We start from the raw sequence: 21,598 nt of genomic DNA on the forward strand, positions 1-21,598 counted from the left end.
ATTTTCTTTCTTTGTATTGTCTTTGTCTGGTTTTGGTATCAGGGTGATGTTGGCCTCATAGAATGATTCAGGAAGCGTTCCATCTTCCTCTATTTTTTGGAATAGTTTGAGGAGGATGGGTATTAAATCTTCTTTGAATGTTTGGTAAAATTCACTGGAGAAGCCATCTGGTCCTGGACTTTTATTTTTTGGGAGGTTTTTGATTACTATTTCAATCTCTTTACTTGTTATTGGTCTATTCAGATTCTCCATTTCTTCTTGGTTCAATTTTGGGAGGTTGTATAAGTCTAAGAATTTATCCATTTCTTCTAGATTGTCCAATTTGTTGGCATATAATTTCTCATAGTATTCTCTTATAATCCTCTGTATTTCTATGGTATCCGTTGTAATTTCTCCTCTTTCATTTCTAATTTTATTTACTTGAGCCTTTTCTCTTTTTTTCTCAGTAAGCCTGGCTAAGGGTTTGTCTAGTTTGTTTATCTTCTCGAAGAACCAACTCTTTGTTTCATTAATCCTTTCTACTGTTTTTTTGGTCTCAATATTATTTATTTCTGCTCTGATTTTTATTATTTCTCTCCTTCTGCTGGCTTTGGGCTTTGTTTGTTCTTCTTTTTCTACTTCTGTTAGGTGTAATTTAAGGTTGCCTATTAGGGCTTTTTCTTGTTTGTTAAGGTGGGCTCGTATCGCTATGAGTTTCCCTCTCAGGACCGCTTTTGCTGCATCGCATATGGTTTGATATGGCATGTTATCATTTTCGTTTGTTTCCAGATAGTTTTTGATTTCTCCTTTAATTTCATCAATGATCCATTGGTTGTTCAGTAGCATGTTGTGTAATCTCCACATTTTTGTCACTTTCCCAGTTTTTTTTTCCTGGTTCATTTCCAGTTTCATAGCCTTATGGTCTGAAAAGATGCTTGTTATGATTTCAATCTTCTTAAATTTATTGAGGCTTGCTTTGTTTCCCAACATATGGTCTATCCTAGAGAATGTTCCATGCGCGCTTGAGAAGAATGTGTAGTCAGCTGTTTTTGGGTGGAGTGCTCTGTATATGTCTACTAGGTCCATCTCGTCCAGTTTTTCATTTAAGTCTAATATTTCTTTATTAACTTTTTGTCTGGATGATCTATCCATTGCTGTAAGTGGGGTGTTAAGATCCCCTACTATTATTGTGCTGTTGTTGATTTCTCCTTTTAGGTTTGTTAATAGTTGCTTTATGTACATTGGTGCTCCTATGTTGGGTGCATATATATTTATAAGTGATATGTCTTCTTGATGGAGTGTCCCTTTTATCATTATATATTTCCCTTCTTTGTCTTTCTTAACCTGTTTTATCTTGAAGTCTACTTTGTCTGATATGAGTATGGCAACACCTGCTTTCTTTTGTTTGCCATTAGCTTGGAGTATTGTCTTCCATCCTTTCACTCTGAGCCTGTGCTTGTCTTTAGTGCTAAGATGTGTTTCCTGAAGGCAGCACATTGTTGGGTCTTGCTTTTTAATCCATCCTGCCACTCTGTATCTTTTGATTGGAGAGTTCAATCCATTTACATTTAGGGTAATTATTGAAATATGAGGGCTGAATGTTGCTGTTTTGTCACTTATTTTCTGGTTCTTTTGCATTTCCTTTGTTTCTTGTCCCATTTGTTTTGGACTGCCAATTCAGTTTGGTTGTTCTGTCTTATGATTCTTCTAGTTTTCTCTTCGTTTATCATATGTGGTTTTGCTTTGATTATTTGTTTAGTGGTTACCTTGAGGTTTGGGCAAAAAATCTTGTGTATGAGATAGTCCATTATCTGATAGCCTCCTATTTCCTTATATTAAGTCAATTCAGTCACTTTCCTCTTCCTCTTCTAAGTTGCTCTTGTTATACCTTATTCTATCTTGTGTTGTGGCTGTGTGTTTACAGTGATGAGGTTAAATTTATTTTTGGTGAATTTCTTCCTTTGATCTTTGAGTTTAGTATTTAAGTGGTTGCTAACCTATTCCGGTAAAGATCTACTATTTCTCTGATTTTGTCTACCTACTTTTCTCCTTCCTCCAAGCTTTGTGTTCCCTTTCTCTTCTGTTTTTCAGGCCTGAGGGCCTTCTTGAGTATTTCTTGTAGTGGGGGTCTCGTGGCCATGAACTCCCCTAGCTTTTGTTTATCTGGGAGAGTTACTATTTCTCCATCATATTTGAAGGATATTTTTGCTGGATAGAGTATTCTTGGCTGAAAGTTTTTGTCTTTTAGTATTTTGAATATATCATTCCAGTCTCTTCTAGCCTGAAAAGTTTCTGTTGAGAAATCCGCTGAGAGCCTGATGGGAGTTCCTTTGTACGTTATTTTTTGCTTTTGTCTAGCTGCCCTTAATATTGTTTCTTTGTCGTTGACCCTGGCCAGCCTTACCACTAGGTGTCGTGGTGAAGGCCTTTGTCTGTTAATATATATAGGTGTCCTGTTGGCTTCGCTTACTGGTATTTCCTGCTCCTTCCCCAGATTTGGGAAATTCTCAGCTATTATTTCCTTGAATAGGCTCTCTGTTCCTCTTTCCCTCTCCTCTCCCTCAGGAATACCTATAATTCTTATGTTACATTTTCTAATAGAGTCAGATATTTCTCGGAGTCCTTCTTCATTTCTTTTTAGTCTTAGTTCTCTCTCTTCTTCCATCTGGAGTATATCTGTATTGCTATCCTCTAAAGTACTAATTCTTTCCTCCATATTGTCAGCTCTGTTCTTTAAAGATTCCTGATTCTCCTTTATCTCCTCCATTGTGTTCTTCATCTCCATCAGCACTGATTCGTTTTTCTTTATGATTTCAATCTCTTCTGTGAAGAAACTCCTAATCTCATTGAATTGTTTGTCTGTGTTGTCTCGTATTTCGTTGAGTGTTTTTATGATAGCTATTTTGAAATCTCTGTCATTTAGTTTATGGATTTCTGTGTCTTCGGGGTTGATTTCTGGGTGCTTGTCATTTTGTTTCTGGTCTGGTGATTTCATATATTTTTGCATTGTGGTTCCTGTGTTGGTTTTGTTTTTCCTCATCCTGGAAGTCTCTGGTTGCAATTTCCACCTGCCGCCACTGTCTGGTGGTAAAGGGCTGTGTAGTCTAAGCCCCCTGCGCTCTGCCTCGGTTTTTCTGCTGCGATCCGCAGTTTTGTTTTGTTTTTTTTTTCCCGCTGCGATCTGCGGGTCCAGTCCAGTTTGTTCAGGTCTGCCTCTGATCGCTAGGTCTGGTCGAGCTGCAGACTCTGGGTTGCGGGGAGCGGGGAGCTCTCTCTTTTGCCCTCTGGGTCCCTGACGTGGGAGGCTTCTCGTTTGCCCCTCTTTATCCGCTCTCTGGGGTGCTCAGATGTTAATGGTAGCCCTGTGGCTCCTCTGAGTCCTCTGTGCGGGAGTTTCTCACTGGCTGAGAGAGTCCGAAGAGCCACGGTTTCCCCGCCGAGGGCCACCCCTCCCCCCTCTCTGGGAGCCGCGCGGACCGGGATAGCTGATCTGATGGGGAGGGAGCGGAGTTCTCCTTACCTCTCCCCACTTCCTCCGGGGGCCCAGCACGTTCCGCTCTCAGATGTGCGGCAGTGTGGATCCCTCCGCTCTAGGTTTTCACTGTCTGGGATTCCGTTGTTGGTCTGTGGCTGTTGCTTTTGTTGTATCTTGTGGGGGAAGAATTCAGGGGAAAGCTCCCTCCGCCATGATGCTGATATCACTCGAGAAGGAATTATTAATTTTAAACATCTTCCAATTTTTCTTGTCTTCATGACAGCCCACATGCTCCTGTATTGGTTCTGTTTCATCCCCATACCCAACAGCAATGACCCTTCTGCAATCCTCTAGGATTTAAAACTTACCACAAATGATTGTCATTGTATGGCAGCACAGTGCTTTCAAACATGTGCATATCTCTCTCAGAATAAAAGAGTCTGATTGCTTATAGAAGAATGTATATCAATGGGGAGAATCATTTTTCAGTTAGAATTAGGTTATACTCCTGGGAGAAAGATGTCCTTTCCCCCACGGTTCTCCTAGTTAAATGCATTCATGTTGAGGAATTTCTTTCCTTATATCTTGATACTCCTTCTGATGGCAAAAGAGAATATTCCTTTGAGCTGTATCATATTTCTGTAACTTAAATTTTGACACGGAGGTGTTGGATGATTGAAGAAGGCATTATACAATGGGAATTGTATTGTTTCAAATGTTAAGGAACTAGATGTACATAGAAATTTTGCTGCCTAATTAGTAATAATATTTGGTGTCGTTGTTGTTGTTGTTAGGGCTGTCGAGTCAATTCTGACTCCTAGTGACCCTGTTCAGCAGAGTGGAACTCTGCTCGGTATTTTTGTGCCATCCTCTCACCTTCCGGTGCTGTCTCAGACAATGCTCTACTGCTATTCATTAGGTTTTCATGGCCAATTTTCTCAGAAGTGGGCAGCCAGATCCTTCTTCCTAGCTGTCTTAGTCTGGAAACTCCATTGAATCTTGCCCACCATGACTGACCCTATTGATATTTAAAATCCTGGTGGCATAGCTCTCAGCATCACAGCAACATGCAGCCACCACAGTATGACAATGGACAGGTGGATGTTGTGGTTCCCTAACTGGGAAATGAACCCAGACTATGGGGTGAGAGCACCACATCTTAACCACTAGATCACCTGTAGTGGCTAGTAATGATATAGATCATAAAATTCCAAAAACCCACCAGGAGGTAAAAGAACCGAATTGAGACACCTGAAAACAAACTTAAAATTGAGAACTAACAACTTGTTTTCAGGCCTGCTCCTTTTAGTTCCTCTGATAATACTTCAGCTCCATATTTTGGCATGTGGCTTGTCAAAGTAATGGAATCTTTTGAACTAGGCATGAAATTCACATAGCTCTCCCCTGAATCTACAAGTCAAAGTAGCTCTGTTTTATCATTTAACAACTCTTTAATTCAGCAGATAGATATTTATTGAGCACCAACTGTATGCCGGAGACATTTTTAGGCACTGGGAATGAAGTGGGGAAGGAGAAAGGAAAAATTCTTGACAATATGGAGGTTAAATTTTCATGGGAGAAGAAAATAATAACATGTGGATAAACAAATAAAATCATAGATGGGCTTTGAAGAGAATAAAATAGTTCCCCATGGCTTAAAGGGTGGTTGGGAGTTTCTGAAAGGTCAGGTATGTGTCTTCGGAGAAGGTGACATTGATTATATTATTTTGGGATTCTGAATGCTCATGGCTGCAAAAAGAGAGAGCCATTCATAGTAGTAATGGTGTGAGGTAGTTTTAGAGAGTGTGCTGTTGACTGGGAGACAAAAGTTACAAAGGATTGTGAATCATTCCTCTTCATGCATCTAGGACGTTTGTATTGGGTATCCATGGCTTTCTATGCTGTTTAATATTTGTGGGTTATTGAAGGGAGAATGGCTTAAATGAGAAAAATTTTTGCTGTATTTAAGACTGTGTTTGGGTTTGTTTTGTTAGGAGAGCTGCAGGTTGCATTCTGTAACTATAATTATCCTCTCAATGTTCCTGCAGTTAGAACATGCTATGATAGCACATTGCCACCAAAGTTCCAATCCGTCCTCTCCCCGCAAATAAATCAGTGCCAGACCAATGAGTAATATTCACTATTTGATAAATAAACTCATAATCACAACTCCCTCCAGAATCACTGTGACATTAAATGAGTATTTGTACTGACATGAGAAAGGGTTCATTCGTCACAAAAGCCTAACATCTCTGCAGAATGTGTTCAGCAGACCAGTAGCATCACTCAGTTGAGGCTGGGAGAAAAGGTCAAGACGATAAAATATATCTGAGGAGAATATGGAAGTACTCATCAAGTTGCACTTGGGATGTCTTGTTGACCTTTATGTGCAAGGCAACATTGTTTCTAACATTTCAAAGCAATATTGTTGTTTTAGAATTTGCATTTATATAAAACAGCAAGAGTGTGGCCTACTGTGCACAGTGTCTATTGTGGTTCAAGAAATTTAGAATTTAACCTGAGTACTGTCAACTTCTATATCCTTCTCTGCTGTTTTTCATAGTAAAAACAGTTAGTGATCATTGAATGATGTGCCAGATACTCTTTATGACCCTTCATACACACACACATTTGCGCCTCTTAACAACCCTATGGAGTAGGGTCTAGTTTTTATCATTCTCATTCTACAGATGAGAAATCAAGGAAGGAAATTACATTATAGTTCAGCTTTATGGATCATGAATAATAATTAAATTATCATAGATTAAATTGTAAATAGTGTTTTAAAAATTACGGTAGAATTCTACAGGAAGGGGACTGTGTGAGGTTGGCTTATGATTGCTAGATCATTGTCTTCCGTATCAGAAGTACATAGATAAAATTTAAAATTGGGAGGAGTGACGTCAGCATCAAGGCAGAGTGAGCTTTCCCCTGAATTCTTCCCCCACAAGATACAACAAAAGCAACAGCCACAGACCAACAACGGAATCCCAGACAGTGAAAACCTAGAGCGGAGGGATCCACACTGCCGCACATCTGAGAGCGGAACGTGCTGGGCCCCCGGAGGAAGTGGGGAGAGGTAAGGAGAACTCCGCTCCCTCCCCATCAGATCAGCTATCCCGGTCCGCGCGGCTCCCAGAGAGGGGGGAGGGGTGGCCCTCGGCGGGGAAACCGTGGCTCTTCGGACTCTCTCAGCCAGTGAGAAACTCCCGCACAGAGGACTCAGAGGAGCCACAGGGCTACCATTAACATCTGAGCACCCCAGAGAGCGGATAAAGAGGGGCAAACGAGAAGCCTCCCACGTCAGGAACCCAGAGGGCAAAAGAGAGAGCTCCCCGCTCCCCGCAACCCAGAGTCTGCAGCTCGACCAGACCTAGCGATCAGAGGCAGACCTGAACAAACTGGACTGGACCCGCAGATCGCAGCGGGAAAAAAAAAACAAAACAAAACTGCGGATCGCAGCAGAAAAACCGAGGCAGAGCGCAGGGGGCTTAGACTACACAGCCCTTTACCACCAGACAGTGGCGGCAGGTGGAAATTGCAACCAGAGACTTCCAGGATGAGGAAAAACAAAACCAACACAGGAACCACAATGCAAAAATATATGAAATCACCAGACCAGAAACAAAATGACAAGCACCCAGAAATCAACCCCGAAGACACAGAAATCCATAAACTAAATGACAGAGATTTCAAAATAGCTATCATAAAAACACTCAACGAAATACGAGACAACACAGACAAACAATTCAATGAGATTAGGAGTTTCTTCACAGAAGAGATTGAAATCATAAAGAAAAACGAATCAGTGCTGATGGAGATGAAGAACACAATGGAGGAGATAAAGGAGAATCAGGAATCTTTAAAGAACAGAGCTGACAATATGGAGGAAAGAATTAGTACTTTAGAGGATAGCAATACAGATATACTCCAGATGGAAGAAGAGAGAGAACTAAGACTAAAAAGAAATGAAGAAGGACTCCGAGAAATATCTGACTCTATTAGAAAATGTAACATAAGAATTATAGGTATTCCTGAGGGAGAGGAGAGGGAAAGAGGAACAGAGAGCCTATTCAAGGAAATAATAGCTGAGAATTTCCCAAATCTGGGGAAGGAGCAGGAAATACCAGTAAGCGAAGCCAACAGGACACCTATATATATTAACAGACAAAGGCCTTCACCACGACACCTAGTGGTAAGGCTGGCCAGGGTCAACGACAAAGAAACAATATTAAGGGCAGCTAGACAAAAGCAAAAAATAACGTACAAAGGAACTCCCATCAGGCTCTCAGCGGATTTCTCAACAGAAACTTTTCAGGCTAGAAGAGACTGGAATGATATATTCAAAATACTAAAAGACAAAAACTTTCAGCCAAGAATACTCTATCCAGCAAAAATATCCTTCAAATATGATGGAGAAATAGTAACTCTCCCAGATAAACAAAAGCTAGGGGAGTTCATGGCCACGAGACCCCCACTACAAGAAATACTCAAGAAGGCCCTCAGGCCTGAAAAACAGAAGAGAAAGGGAACACAAAGCTTGGAGGAAGGAGAAAAGTAGGTAGACAAAATCAGAGAAATAGTAGATCTTTACCGGAATAGGTTAGCAACCACTTAAATACTAAACTCAAAGATCAAAGGAAGAAATTCACCAAAAATAAATTTAACCTCATCACTGTAAACACACAGCCACAACACAAGATAGAATAAGGTATAACAAGAGCAACTTAGAAGAGGAAGAGGAAAGTGACTGAATTGACTTAATATAAGGAAATAGGAGGCTATCAGATAATGGACTATCTCATACACAAGATTTTTTGCCCAAACCTCAAGGTAACCACTAAACAAATAATCAAAGCAAAACCACATATGATAAACGAAGAGAAAACTAGAAGAATCATAAGACAGAACAACCAAACTGAATTGGCAGTCCAAAACAAATGGGACAAGAAACAAAGGAAATGCAAAAGAACCAGAAAATAAGTGACAAAACAGCAACATTCAGCCCTCATATTTCAATAATTACCCTAAATGTAAATGGATTGAACTCTCCAATCAAAAGATACAGAGTGGCAGGATGGATTAAAAAGCAAGACCCAACAATGTGCTGCCTTCAGGAAACACATCTTAGCACTAAAGACAAGCACAGGCTCAGAGTGAAAGGATGGAAGACAATACTCCAAGCTAATGGCAAACAAAAGAAAGCAGGTGTTGCCATACTCATATCAGACAAAGTAGACTTCAAGATAAAACAGGTTAAGAAAGACAAAGAAGGGAAATATATAATGATAAAAGGGACACTCCATCAAGAAGACATATCACTTATAAATATATATGCACCCAACATAGGAGCACCAATGTACATAAAGCAACTATTAACAAACCTAAAAGGAGAAATCAACAACAACACAATAATAGTAGGGGATCTTAACACCCCACTTACAGCAATGGATAGATCATCCAGACAAAAAGTTAATAAAGAAATATTAGACTTAAATGAAAAACTGGACGAGATGGACCTAGTAGACATATACAGAGCACTCCACCCAAAAACAGCTGACTACACATTCTTCTCAAGCGCGCATGGAACATTCTCTAGGATAGACCATATGTTGGGAAACAAAGCAAGCCTCAATAAATTTAAGAAGATTGAAATCATAACAAGCATCTTTTCAGACCATAAGGCTATGAAACTGGAAATGAACCAGGAAAAAAAAACTGGGAAAGTGACAAAAATGTGGAGATTACACAACATGCTACTGAACAACCAATGGATCATTGATGAAATTAAAGGAGAAATCAAAAACTATCTGGAAACAAACGAAAATGATAACATGCCATATCAAACCATATGCGATGCAGCAAAAGCGGTCCTGAGAGGGAAACTCATAGCGATACGAGCCCACCTTAACAAACAAGAAAAAGCCCTAATAGGCAACCTTAAATTACACCTAACAGAAGTAGAAAAAGAAGAACAAACAAAGCCCAAAGCCAGCAGAAGGAGAGAAATAATAAAAATCAGAGCAGAAATAAATAATATTGAGACCAAAAAAACAGTAGAAAGGATTAATGAAACAAAGAGTTGGTTCTTCGAGAAGATAAACAAACTAGACAAACCCTTAGCCAGGCTTACTGAGAAAAAAAGAGAAAAGGCTCAAGTAAATAAAATTAGAAATGAAAGAGGAGAAATTACAACGGATACCATAGAAATACAGAGGATTATAAGAGAATACTATGAGAAATTATATGCCAACAAATTGGACAATCTAGAAGAAATGGATAAATTCTTAGACTTATACAACCTCCCAAAATTGAACCAAGAAGAAATGGAGAATCTGAATAGACCAATAACAAGTAAAGAGATTGAAATAGTAATCAAAAACCTCCCAAAAAATAAAAGTCCAGGACCAGATGGCTTCTCCAGTGAATTTTACCAAACATTCAAAGAAGATTTAATACCCATCCTCCTCAAACTATTCCAAAAAATAGAGGAAGATGGAACGCTTCCTGAATCATTCTATGAGGCCAACATCACCCTGATACCAAAACCAGACAAAGACAATACAAAGAAAGAAAATTACAGGCCAATATCGCTGATGAACATTGATGCAAAAATCCTCAACAAAATATTGGCAAACCGAATACAACAATATATTAAAAAGATCATACACCATGATCAAGTGGGATTTATACCAGAGACGCAGGGATGGTTCAACATCCGCAAATCAATCAACGTGATACATCACATCAACAAAACAAAGAATAAAAACCACATGATCATCTCAATAGATGCAGAGAAGGCATTTGACAAGATACAACATCCATTTATGATAAAAACTCTCAATAAAATGGGAATAGAAGGAAAGTACCTCAACATAATAAAGGCCATATATGACAAACCCACAGCTAACATCATACTCAACGGGGAAAGACTGAAAGCCATTCCTCTGAGAACAGGAACGAGGCAGGGCTGCCCACTCTCACCACTCCTGTTCAACATAGTACTGGAGGTTTTGGCCAGAGCAATTAGGCAAGAAAAAGGAATAAAAGGAATCCAAATAGGTAACGAAGAAGTGAAACTCTCACTATTTGCAGATGACATGATTGTATATATAGAAAACCCTAAAGAATCTGTTGGAAAACTATTAGAAACAATCAACAACTACAGCAAAGTTGCAGGGTACAAAATCAATCTACAAAAATCAGTTGCATTTCTATATGCTAATAATGAACTAACAGAGAGCTCAAAAAGATAATACCATTTACAATTGCATCAAAAAGAATAAAATACCTAGGAATAAATCTTACCAAGGAGGTGAAGGACCTATACAATGAGAACTACAAGACATTATTGAGGGAAATCCACGATGACATAAAGAAATGGAAAGATATCCCATGCACGTGGATTGGAAGAATAAACATAGTTAAAATGTCTATATTACCTAAAGCAATCTACAGATTCAATGCAATCCCAATCAGAATCACAATGACATTCTTCACAGAAATAGAAAAAAGAATACTAAAATTTATATGGGGCAACAAAAGACCCCGAATAGCTAAAGAAATCCTAAAGAAAAAGAACAAAGCAGGAGGCATCACAATTCCTGACTTCAAAACATACTACAAAGCAATAGTAATCAAAACAGCATGGTACTGGTACAAAAACAGACACACAGATCAATGGAACAGAATTGAAAGCCCAGAAATAAAACCACACATATACGGACAGCTAATTTTCGACAAAGGTGCTAAGAACATGCAATGGAGAAAGGAAAGTCTCTTCAATAAATGGTGTTGGGAAAACTGGACAGCCACATGCAAAAGAATGAAAGTGGACCATGTGCTATCGCCATTCACAAAAATTAACTCAAAATGGATCAAAGACCTGAAGGTGAGACCTGAAACTATAAAACTCATAGAAGAAAATATAGGCAACACACTATCTGACATTGGTTTTAAAGGAATCTTTTCGGATGACATGCCTACCCAGACTAGGGAAACCAAAGAAAAAATAAACAAGTGGGACTTTATCAGATTAAAGAGCTTTTATAAGACAAATGAAACCAGCATCAAGATGAACAAACAACCAACCAGCTGGGAGAGAATATTTGCAAAACATACATCTGACAAGGGGTTGATCTCCATAATATATAAAGAACTCACGCAATTGAACAACAAAAAAACAAACAACCCGATCAAAAAATGGGCAGAGGAAATGAACAGACACTTCTCCAAGGAAGATATACAGATGGCCAATAGGCACATGAAAAGATGCTCAACATCACTAATCATCAGGGAAATGCAAATCAAAACAACACTAAGATACCACCTCACGCCCGTTAGAATGGCTATAATCACCAAGACAAAAGACAACAAATGTTGGAGAGGATGTGGAGAAACAGGAACCCTCATACACAGCTGGTGGGAATGCAAACTGGTGCAGCCTCTATGGAAAACGGTATGGAGATTCCTCAAAGAATTAAAAATAGAGATGCCCTATGATCCAGCCATCCCACTACTGGGAATCTATCCAACGCACCTGAAATCAACAATCCAAAGAGGCTTATGCACCCCTATGTTCATTGCAGCATTATTCACCATAGCCAAGAAGTGGAAGCAACCTAAGTGTCCCTCGACTGACGATTGGATTAAGAAAATGTGGTATATATATACAATGGAATACTACTCAGCCATAAAAAAAGACAAAATCGTCCCATTTGCAACAACATGGCTGGGCCTGGAGCGTATTATGTTAAGTGAAATAAGCCAGAAAGAGAAAGACAAACCCTGTATGATCTCACTCATATGTGGAATATAAACCAACACATGGACAGAGAAACCTGGACTGTGGTTACCAGGGCAGTGGGGGTGGGGGGTGGGCACAAGGGGTGAAGGGAGTCATATATGTGGTGATAGACAAACAAAAATGTACAACCCAAAATTTCACAATGTTAGAAACCATTAAAACATCAATAAAAATAAATAAATAAATAAATAATAAAATAAAAAAAAAATTGGAAAAAAAAACTAATTCTTTCTCATCCATTTTCTCATATAGTAAATGTCTCATTCAATCCCATTTGACATGATGTACAACATTCTCTTCTTTTCCCCTCAGATAAATTACTATCATGTCATTCCAAAATAGTATATGGAAACATACTTTAATCCTGTTCTCGTGGCTATGAGAGATGTAAAGACGTAAAAATTATCCTGGAGGGAAGAAACATCAAATATTTAGATGCGTTCCTTGTGATTTCTTCACTTCCTATCCTATTCACATTTCTTGTCAATTGCATTTTAATACAATTTTGATCTTCATAAGACATTTTAAGGCGGAATTTTAACTCTACACAATTTTAATTGCTGCTACTGTCAGTATTTACTCAACGACAATGATGTAAAATAACGTGAGCAGTTCTTTTAACATAGGTGAATTCCAGGTGCTCTAGAAGAGCTAATATCTGACGCCGTATTTCTGAATTAGAGGTTAAGATATGATTGTGGGAGTTCTACTAATGTCAATTTTGGATGTGGATATTCAGATAAATGCTAACACGAAGATCAAATTAAAAAGTTAGACCACGTAATATAAAAAAAGAAATACAGGCATTCAAGAGCTTTCAAAGCATCAAGAATTTGTGAACCAAGATCTGGGAGAAGAAGGATGCCAAGGGTTAAGTATGCCATTCAGGCCTCTTTTAACCTAGAGGTGTTTGCTAATTTCATACGTTTGACAAAGATGCTGAGAAGCCAAGCAGAGCTTTCAACGAGCCATGAAAACAAGCAGAAAAAAACTAAATTCAGGGACCACGAGGGAGAAGGGGCTCTTATTAGTCCTCAGCCTCTGTGTTGGGCCCCACAAAGCTACAACCTAAGAGTGAGGGTTAGCACTAAATAGACCATGCCTCACAAGGAAGTTCACCTTGGAACTACTTTGATCTCTGATAGGAGTAAGGTGGTCTGGGATCCCAAGTGACTCTGGAGGAGGACAGCATCACATAAAACCTCAAATCACCTGTGCAACATTTTATATACAATATGGAGCATTTAATAAAAATAACCAATCATTTGAAAAAACTATATCGTGGAAAACAAGAGAAACTACAGACAATGAAACACATACACGGGGAGCCAGACAATGGGTTTATGAGAACAGTTAATGAATACAAAGTAAGCAGAAGAAACAATATAATACAACACAAAGGAAATAATGACAGAGAAAAAGAACCTGAAATAGAGAGGCTGAGGAAAGACAAGAGAGATAGGGACAGAGAAAGACAGAGAGAGACGAGATAACCAGTACCATGAATGATAAAAGGGCATCACTAGGATATGATAGACACTAAAAAGATAAGAGAATCAATTGAACAAATTTATACCAGTAAATTTGAAAGTTTAGATGACATGAACAGGTTCCTAGAAAAACAGTTTACCAAAATCAACATAGAAGCCATAGAAAATTTGAAGTATTTAATATATATTAAAGAAATTAAATTCATAAGTAACTACCTACCAAAGATAAAAATCTATTCCAAAGGCTAAACTAAATTTTATCAAATTCATTTCATGAAATCTGCATAATCTTGAGACAATATTCTGACAAAGATATTCAAAACAACCACAAATCAATCTCACTTGTGAATATAGGCAAAACAAACTAAAGAAATAATTTTCAAACCATAACTAGGTATCTATAAATTTAAATTTAAATATAAATATAAAGATAAAAAAATTATAGAATAAATATATTACAACAAAGTTGAGGGTTTATCTCAGCAGTTTAATCTTACCTTAACACTCAAAAATCAATCATTGTAACTCACTATATTAACAGAATTACAGAGGAAAAAACATAACAATATTGGTAAATGAAGATAAAGCATTTTATAAAATTTAACATCTATTTACAATAAAAAACTGCAAATTAAAAAATAAAAGTCTTAGTCTGATTATGCATGTCTCCAATTTATCTATTGCAAACATCACACTAAATGGCCAAATACTGAAAGTCAATGTGTCTGGAATTGGGAGTGTTAAAAGATAAACTGAGACATGTTAAAATTTTTAAGGGTTTATTTGAGCAAAATTCTATTTGAATTGGGCAGCATCAAACCAAAGTGGTTAGAAGTGCTCCACAGATAGGAGTTAGGGGAAAGACTTGTATAGAACAGATATGGAAGCAAAGCAAGGAAATTATTTGATTGGCTACACTTAGGTGGTTGCCTTATTTGGGAAAGCCTTTTTGGCTTATTATTGGTTATTCTTAGGTTTCAATTTCTTAACCCTGAGACATTATAGGCTTAGATTTTGGTTTGCTCACATAGACTACTAAGGCATTAAAGCCCCCTCAGTCTAATGGCCTCCTCGTTTAATTAATTTAACAGGAGTGTGGCTACCACTACTTCTATTCAACTTTGTACTGGAAGACTTCAGCAATGCAGACTTCATGTAAAATAATTATGCATAAGAATTGGAAAGAAAAATAAAAGGTATATTATTCACACGTGGCACGATGAAAATTAAAAAAAAAATCTACAGGTAATTATGAAAATTAAAAGATATATGTCTCTGAATTTAAGACTCATAAACAAAATACATTTCCCTATATCATCAAGAAGCATCTATAAAACAAAGTTTATAAAAGATATAATTCACATTAGCAACAAAAATATCAAATACTTATATATGTAGTAAAAGATGTTTAAAAATTGTATTAGACTATTAAGTAATGTTATAATAAACAAAGGAGGCTTAAATTAAATGGAAGGGAAACCATAGTCTTGGATAGAAAGACTAAATGTTTCAAAGTTGTCAGTCTTCTTCAAATTAATCAATAGATTCAACATGATCACAATAATAATCCAGCCACTTAAGCCTTTATGTGTGTATGTGTGTGAGTGTAAGTGTGTGTGTGAGAGAGAGGTGATGTGTGAATTAACAAGTCAGTTCTACAATTTGCATGAAATTGCAAAGGGATAAGTATAGTCAAAATATTTTTAAGGAGAAGAACAAAGTGGGAAGAAATACTCTACCAAATATACAGACCTGTTATAAAAATATACAATTACCCCGGTCTGGTACCGTAAGAGTGATTTAGACCAATAGAGAATCTGAAGCCAGATTGGTACTTATATAAACAGTTGGTTTATGATAAAGCTGGAGCTGCACAATAGTGTGTGTGTGTGTGTGTGTGTGTGTGTGTGTGTGAGATGTCTTTTTATTATGGTTCTGGGTCAATTAGCTATCAAAAACAACAACAAAAAAAGACCTTTACCCCTGCTGCACAACAAATATAAATATTCATTGTAGGTGGATTCTAGATCTAAAAGTAAAAGGCAAACCAATAAGGCTTATGGGATATTACAGGAGAATATCTTTATGGCCTTGGGTTAAGGAAAGTTCTTTTCAAGAAAGTGCACTGACATTAAAGGAAATCATAATTGGTCTACACTTGAAACTTCTGCACATTAAAAGATGTCACTGGGAGAGTGAAATGCGACTAAGAGAATGAGGGAAGAGTTCTGCAACACACGTAACAGTCAATGGGCTTGTATTTGGAAATACGTAAGTAAGCCTTACAAAGACAAATGAATTAAAAATGTGCAGGAGACAGGAGTGTATGGATGTGTGCATCAAGTCAAGGATAAGAATGTTCATAATGATGCTACTAACAATAGCCAAAATCTAGAAAAACTCAAATGCCCATTGACTGTAAAGTGAATAAATAAATTTCATTAGAGCATTCATAAAATGGATTATTACATATGCAATGAAAATGAATGTATTACAATTATATGCAACAATATAGATGAATACCACACCATAATGTTGAATGGAAGCAGCTGTACAACAAAGGATTGCATATATTTAATTCCATTTAGGTACAGTTCAACATGGGCAAAATAATCTATGGCTGGCAATCAGGGTTAGAGGGCACCTTTGGGAAGGCACGAGGGGGTGGAGCCTGGAAGAGGCATGAAGGGAGCTTTGGGCTTGGACAATCTTCTTTTTCTTGGCCTGTGGCAACCCATGGGAAGCCACGCATATAAAGAGACCTTGTTGAAGTTTGGGTTCCTTGGAAGCAGAGCACAGGTGCATGGGACTTATTGAGGCCACTGCTCCAAGGGAAACACATGAAGGAAGGCAGTGAGGTGGAAAAGGAAAGGGAAGATGCTAACAAGCAAGCAATCTTAGATAAAAGCCAGCCTTAACTAGATCCATCCAGGGAAAGACTCTGGACCATAACTCACAGTCTTGCTGGCCTGGAGGCCAGGGGACAGACACTTTTACCCAGTACAGGTCAGTCACTGGCTGAGAGACATCTGCAGGCTGGTGGTGAGGACTATAACCTCTCCTACCAGGTAATACCCAGGCAATTCTCCAGAGAAGGGCCAGCAGCTGGGCAGCTCTTAGCACCCAGCATTTGGAGCTGCAAGAGACTGGGTCACCTGGTGGTAAAGCACACAGCACCAAAGCACCTACTATGGACATGAATCCTACTGTTAAGGAACTTACATACTCAAATATGTTCAGTATAAAGCCAGAGGCTAAAGTAACGAATCTCCTAATAAACTCTCTGCACGCCTTCACAGAGTTGACTTATGGATACTCCTCGCTCCTGCCTCTCCCTTGTCTCCCAACTCTCCAAGCACTATTCTCTCTTTGAACCCCTATTCCAACCAATGTTTAATTTCCAAGAAAACTCCATCTCATCTTTGTCAAGTGCCAGCCTCCTTATGGGTTTATAAATTCCCCAATCTCTGGCATCCACTGACTGTGAAAGTCTTTCATCTATTACTTCCTTGTCCCTCTGCCTCTGCTGGAGCAGTATACTTAGGTATGTTGGAGAGGAGAAAGAAGGACAGTGAGACATTTCACTGTGATTATATTCTTTCTCAAATATTTCATATGAAAAACACCTACTGCCTTGGGGAAGAACCTCCCACTAGGTTGCCTGAGAGTCATATTCTCCCATCAATAAAAATGACGTACATTCCTCCTTCCCTCAACTTGTTTAAAACCTTCTTCTACAGATGGACATTGGCCAAATTACTTTCCCTAAACCTTGGATTCCTTCTCTGGTCATAGACAGGAAAGATAATATCATTTTACCACAAAAGTATTTTCTTCAATTTGGAATATTCCTGACCCTGATATAATGCAATGTGATAAATCTCATATAGAGGGAAGCGAGAAATTAACTTTCCCTTTCTCATTGTGGGAGATGAGACTAAATAGATATAGCAGGATCATATTATTGAGTTTCATACTTCCAAAAACATGTATTGAACATCTAACACTTATTAGATACTGTAACTACAGTGATAAATAACATGCTTTCCTTTGGGAGGATCTTATAACAGTATAGTGTATGGAATTTACTCTTAAAAGAGCATGTTAAGCAGGCAGTCATGTAGTTGTATCTATGGTTGAGAAATACAACTTCCTTGACAAGGTGGAGGATAGATGAAATGCTGGGATGGAGAACAGGAAATGGAGAATCAATTAACATTATATTGCAGCAACATAAGCAGAAAACGATGAAGATCAGAAAGGAGAGAATGGCAAAGTGGCTGCTGATAGCGAGATAGGAAATAGACATGCTTAAGCAGGAAAATTCAGAAGATTTGGGGATGAACTCATGGCAGAGAAAGTGAGAAAGAATTTAAGAATGACTGGATTACTTTCAGGTTTATCTCCAGAGTAACCTTTGGTACTACCAACTGCAAAGACATCAAGGTAGGCAGAAGAGGAGATTTGAGGTACTAGGTTTGATTTTGAGTAACTGGAATTTGAGATACTTGGAAAAAAAAAGAATTTGATATATCTAGCAATTCTAAAACTCAGCTGAGAGAAATAATACATTAATTATCTTTTTTTGAATGCAGTTGTACCTCAGTATCTGTGGTGGACTGGTTACAGGACAGCCCTCCCTCCCTCCAGAATAACAAAAGCGGTGGATGCTGGCGTCACTTAGCCCGCCCTCCATATTTGCGGGTCCTGCATCCGCGGATTCAACCCAGATAAATGATCTGGAGTTGGTTGAATCCGCGGGTATCTGTGGATACAGAGGGTCGACATTACATTCCAGAAATTATCTGGTTTTTAAATTTTTAATTTAATAACAAAACTATTCGCTCATATAAAATTTTTCATCACCAATACCTATGCTGATATCTATGCAACTTACTCTTTTCTTTTAGCTCACCAGTTATTTCGCCATCTTTTAATTCTGTGCAGTGTTGTAATTATTATTGTACAGTAAGAAAAATGAGATCCAAAGAGGGTGCATGACTGTGTCAAGTTCACATTATGAGTCAATAGAAGAACTAGAATTGCAACAATATCATCTAGTTTCTGATTTAATGCTCTTTCTTCCACATCACGATTTCCCTTACTGAATTTTATTCTATTTTTGTGGGACGATTTTTCCAATTAGAAAATTCATTTTGACTTTATTCTTATCATTTTACTTACCCTATCTACTCTAGCATCATCTGAATATCTGATTAATTTATTCTTCATTTTTAAGAGAGAGAAAATGAATTGATGGCTCGCTTGTAATTTCTAAAATCTTTGAATGTTTGAGCTTAACATAATCATAGAGGTTGTCTCATTTTACAGATGAAGAAATAGAGTCACAGAGAGAAATTCAGGTCTGAAATCCATATTCCCACTACACTATGGAACCCATTATGCTTTCAGGTTAAGGCCAAGAATACTATTAAGTATCTCTTAACTATGCCTGTCAAATGTGTATCAGCTAGCACAAGCCACTGCAATGCCGTCCAAACGCCCTTCTATAATTTAGCCTTAATATGCTGCCATTAAACCCAAATCACAAAAAATCACTAAAATAAAGCCAGTTTCCAGTTTATCACAGGGGAACATAATATGTTCAATATGTCATTCAGTAGGTTCAGAAGACATATAGACGCTAAAACAACACATAGTTCTTAAACCTACTTTCAAATAGCCCCCAATGATACACGTATTTAAAGTAAAGGAAATAAATGATTAAATTTAGAAAATGCAAAGAATGGAGAAACATTGAAAGTTGAAAGTAAAATTCTTGCTCCCGCCTCACATCCTCAAGCCCTGACTCCAAAGCTAAGGACTGATAACAGACTTTTGTTATTCCTTTCGTAACCACAGATCCTTATTTATGTACATAGACATTGGCTGAATATATATACACATTGAGTATATATAAAATTCAATGTATATGCAAAAATATATAAACGAATATATATATGTTTATTGTTCATTTGTTTACACAAATATCATACCATGCACACCTGCTTTCCTCACTTAATGTCAGATTCTGGAAGATGCAAACCTAACATGTGTCACCTTTGTCTTTGCACAGAACTATAGCTCTTGCTTTGAAAAAAAAAGTTTGTTTTGAGTGACTATTGCCTGCTGATGCTTTGGGCCAGTATAGTTCCAGACATGTGTTTTGAGTTCATCCCAGTCATTTTTAGGATCACATTTTCTTTAAAGATGTATAGATTTTTCAACTAACTGATTTTTAACATTAACAAGTTTTTAGGAAAAATAGTTGTTTTTGTAGAATATCTTGTCCCTTCCTAAACTTCAAACCTGCAGGTTCAAGTGATTTGACAGGTTAACCGAGAAATAATGAAATTCCATAATTTAAAAAAATATGTATGACTGCAAATATCACCATAAATTTACCATTTTTAAAATCTATTAATAGCATCTCTACTCTTCAATCATTTATGATTTGGAATTCTGCATTTGCACTTAACTGTCTATTCCAAGACATTTTGCTTATTGCAGCATAGACTTCACTGTTATCCATATAAAGGCTGCATTAAGTGGAAGGATTCTAAGCATTACCTTTGAACATTAATATTGTTGCAGATTTCTCACAGGTTTAAGTAATCTATTTGAGTAGCTATGTACATCTTTGGTTGCATCACTGATTACTTAAGACAAATTATTTGAAGTGGGGTTACTGAGTCAGGAATATGAATCCCAATCTTAAGATATATCAGAGACTTTGATGTCGGGCTATCGACATACTGATGTGTTTCTTGTTGAACAAGTTCCTATCAATGAATAATGCATAAACCTTTGGTTGCCAAGCAGAAAAAGAGTAATGCCCCTGGGAAATGAATTACATGGGCTTGCTGGAAAGCAGAGGCTTTCAGATGTTTTAGCGGTGGTGCTGGCGATAACTTAAAGTAAAAAAACTATTAAAAATAAATAAAATAGAAACCTTAATAGTATCACATGGAATTCTACCAGAGAGGAGAGAAGAACGAAAGAGAAGCTTGGCATTCACAATACTGCTGTGAATAGAAACCATACAAATTGTTTATGGTGAACAGCGGAGTGGAGTTGAGGCGATTACTTAACAGTCTCAGGCCTTGAGCTGGGAACTGGGAAGACGTGGGCTGGAGAAGACTCGGGGGAGAGAAGACAATTTTCTCAATCTTCGATGAGTTGTCTTGTGCATGTGCAATGTGACAAGGAGAAGCTGTAGGAGACAGACTGCACTGAGATGATAGAATGAGCTGTGCAACTCTATCAGTGGAGGGGTTCCAGGACTCACTAGATGCCCACTTAGTGAACGCTGGTCAAGGAATGCAAGAGAAAGCTGCAGGATTTGGCCGTCCAATCCTGAGATTCTGGGAAATATAGTACGACTGTTTATGCCTCAGGGCTTCATAGGAGTGGAGATTCATTTCAAATGAATTTGAACAGTTTGTTGAACAGGACATGAATAAAAGACATTCCACCTCAAAATGGTGAAGCCTGCCAGGAAGGAAGAAAAAAAAAAGAAAGAAGAGAGAGTTAGCAATGAAGGCTGAGAGCATATCAACAACTTTCCTCATCTTTCTCTTAAACTCCAGGGACAGCACAAACTGCTCAGCCCAGCAGCATGAGACTTGCTTCTAGAATGTTCTGCTCACACTGTTCTTGTCAGAATCACAGTGCACAGCATTTCCCTGGTCAGGATTGCTCCCAGCTCTTCTGACAATGTGTCCCCATCTGAGTCCCCCCAAGTAGATATAGCCTCTGCACAACATTACCAATGATTCTGTATTTCTCTGTTTACAAGTCAAAGGGCTGCATTTCTTCATGAGGATTTATCCAAAAGACACATACACA

This window comes from Diceros bicornis, chromosome 41, assembly GCF_020826845.1.
Source record: "Diceros bicornis minor isolate mBicDic1 chromosome 41, mDicBic1.mat.cur, whole genome shotgun sequence".
Taxonomy (NCBI): Eukaryota; Metazoa; Chordata; class Mammalia; order Perissodactyla; family Rhinocerotidae; genus Diceros; species Diceros bicornis.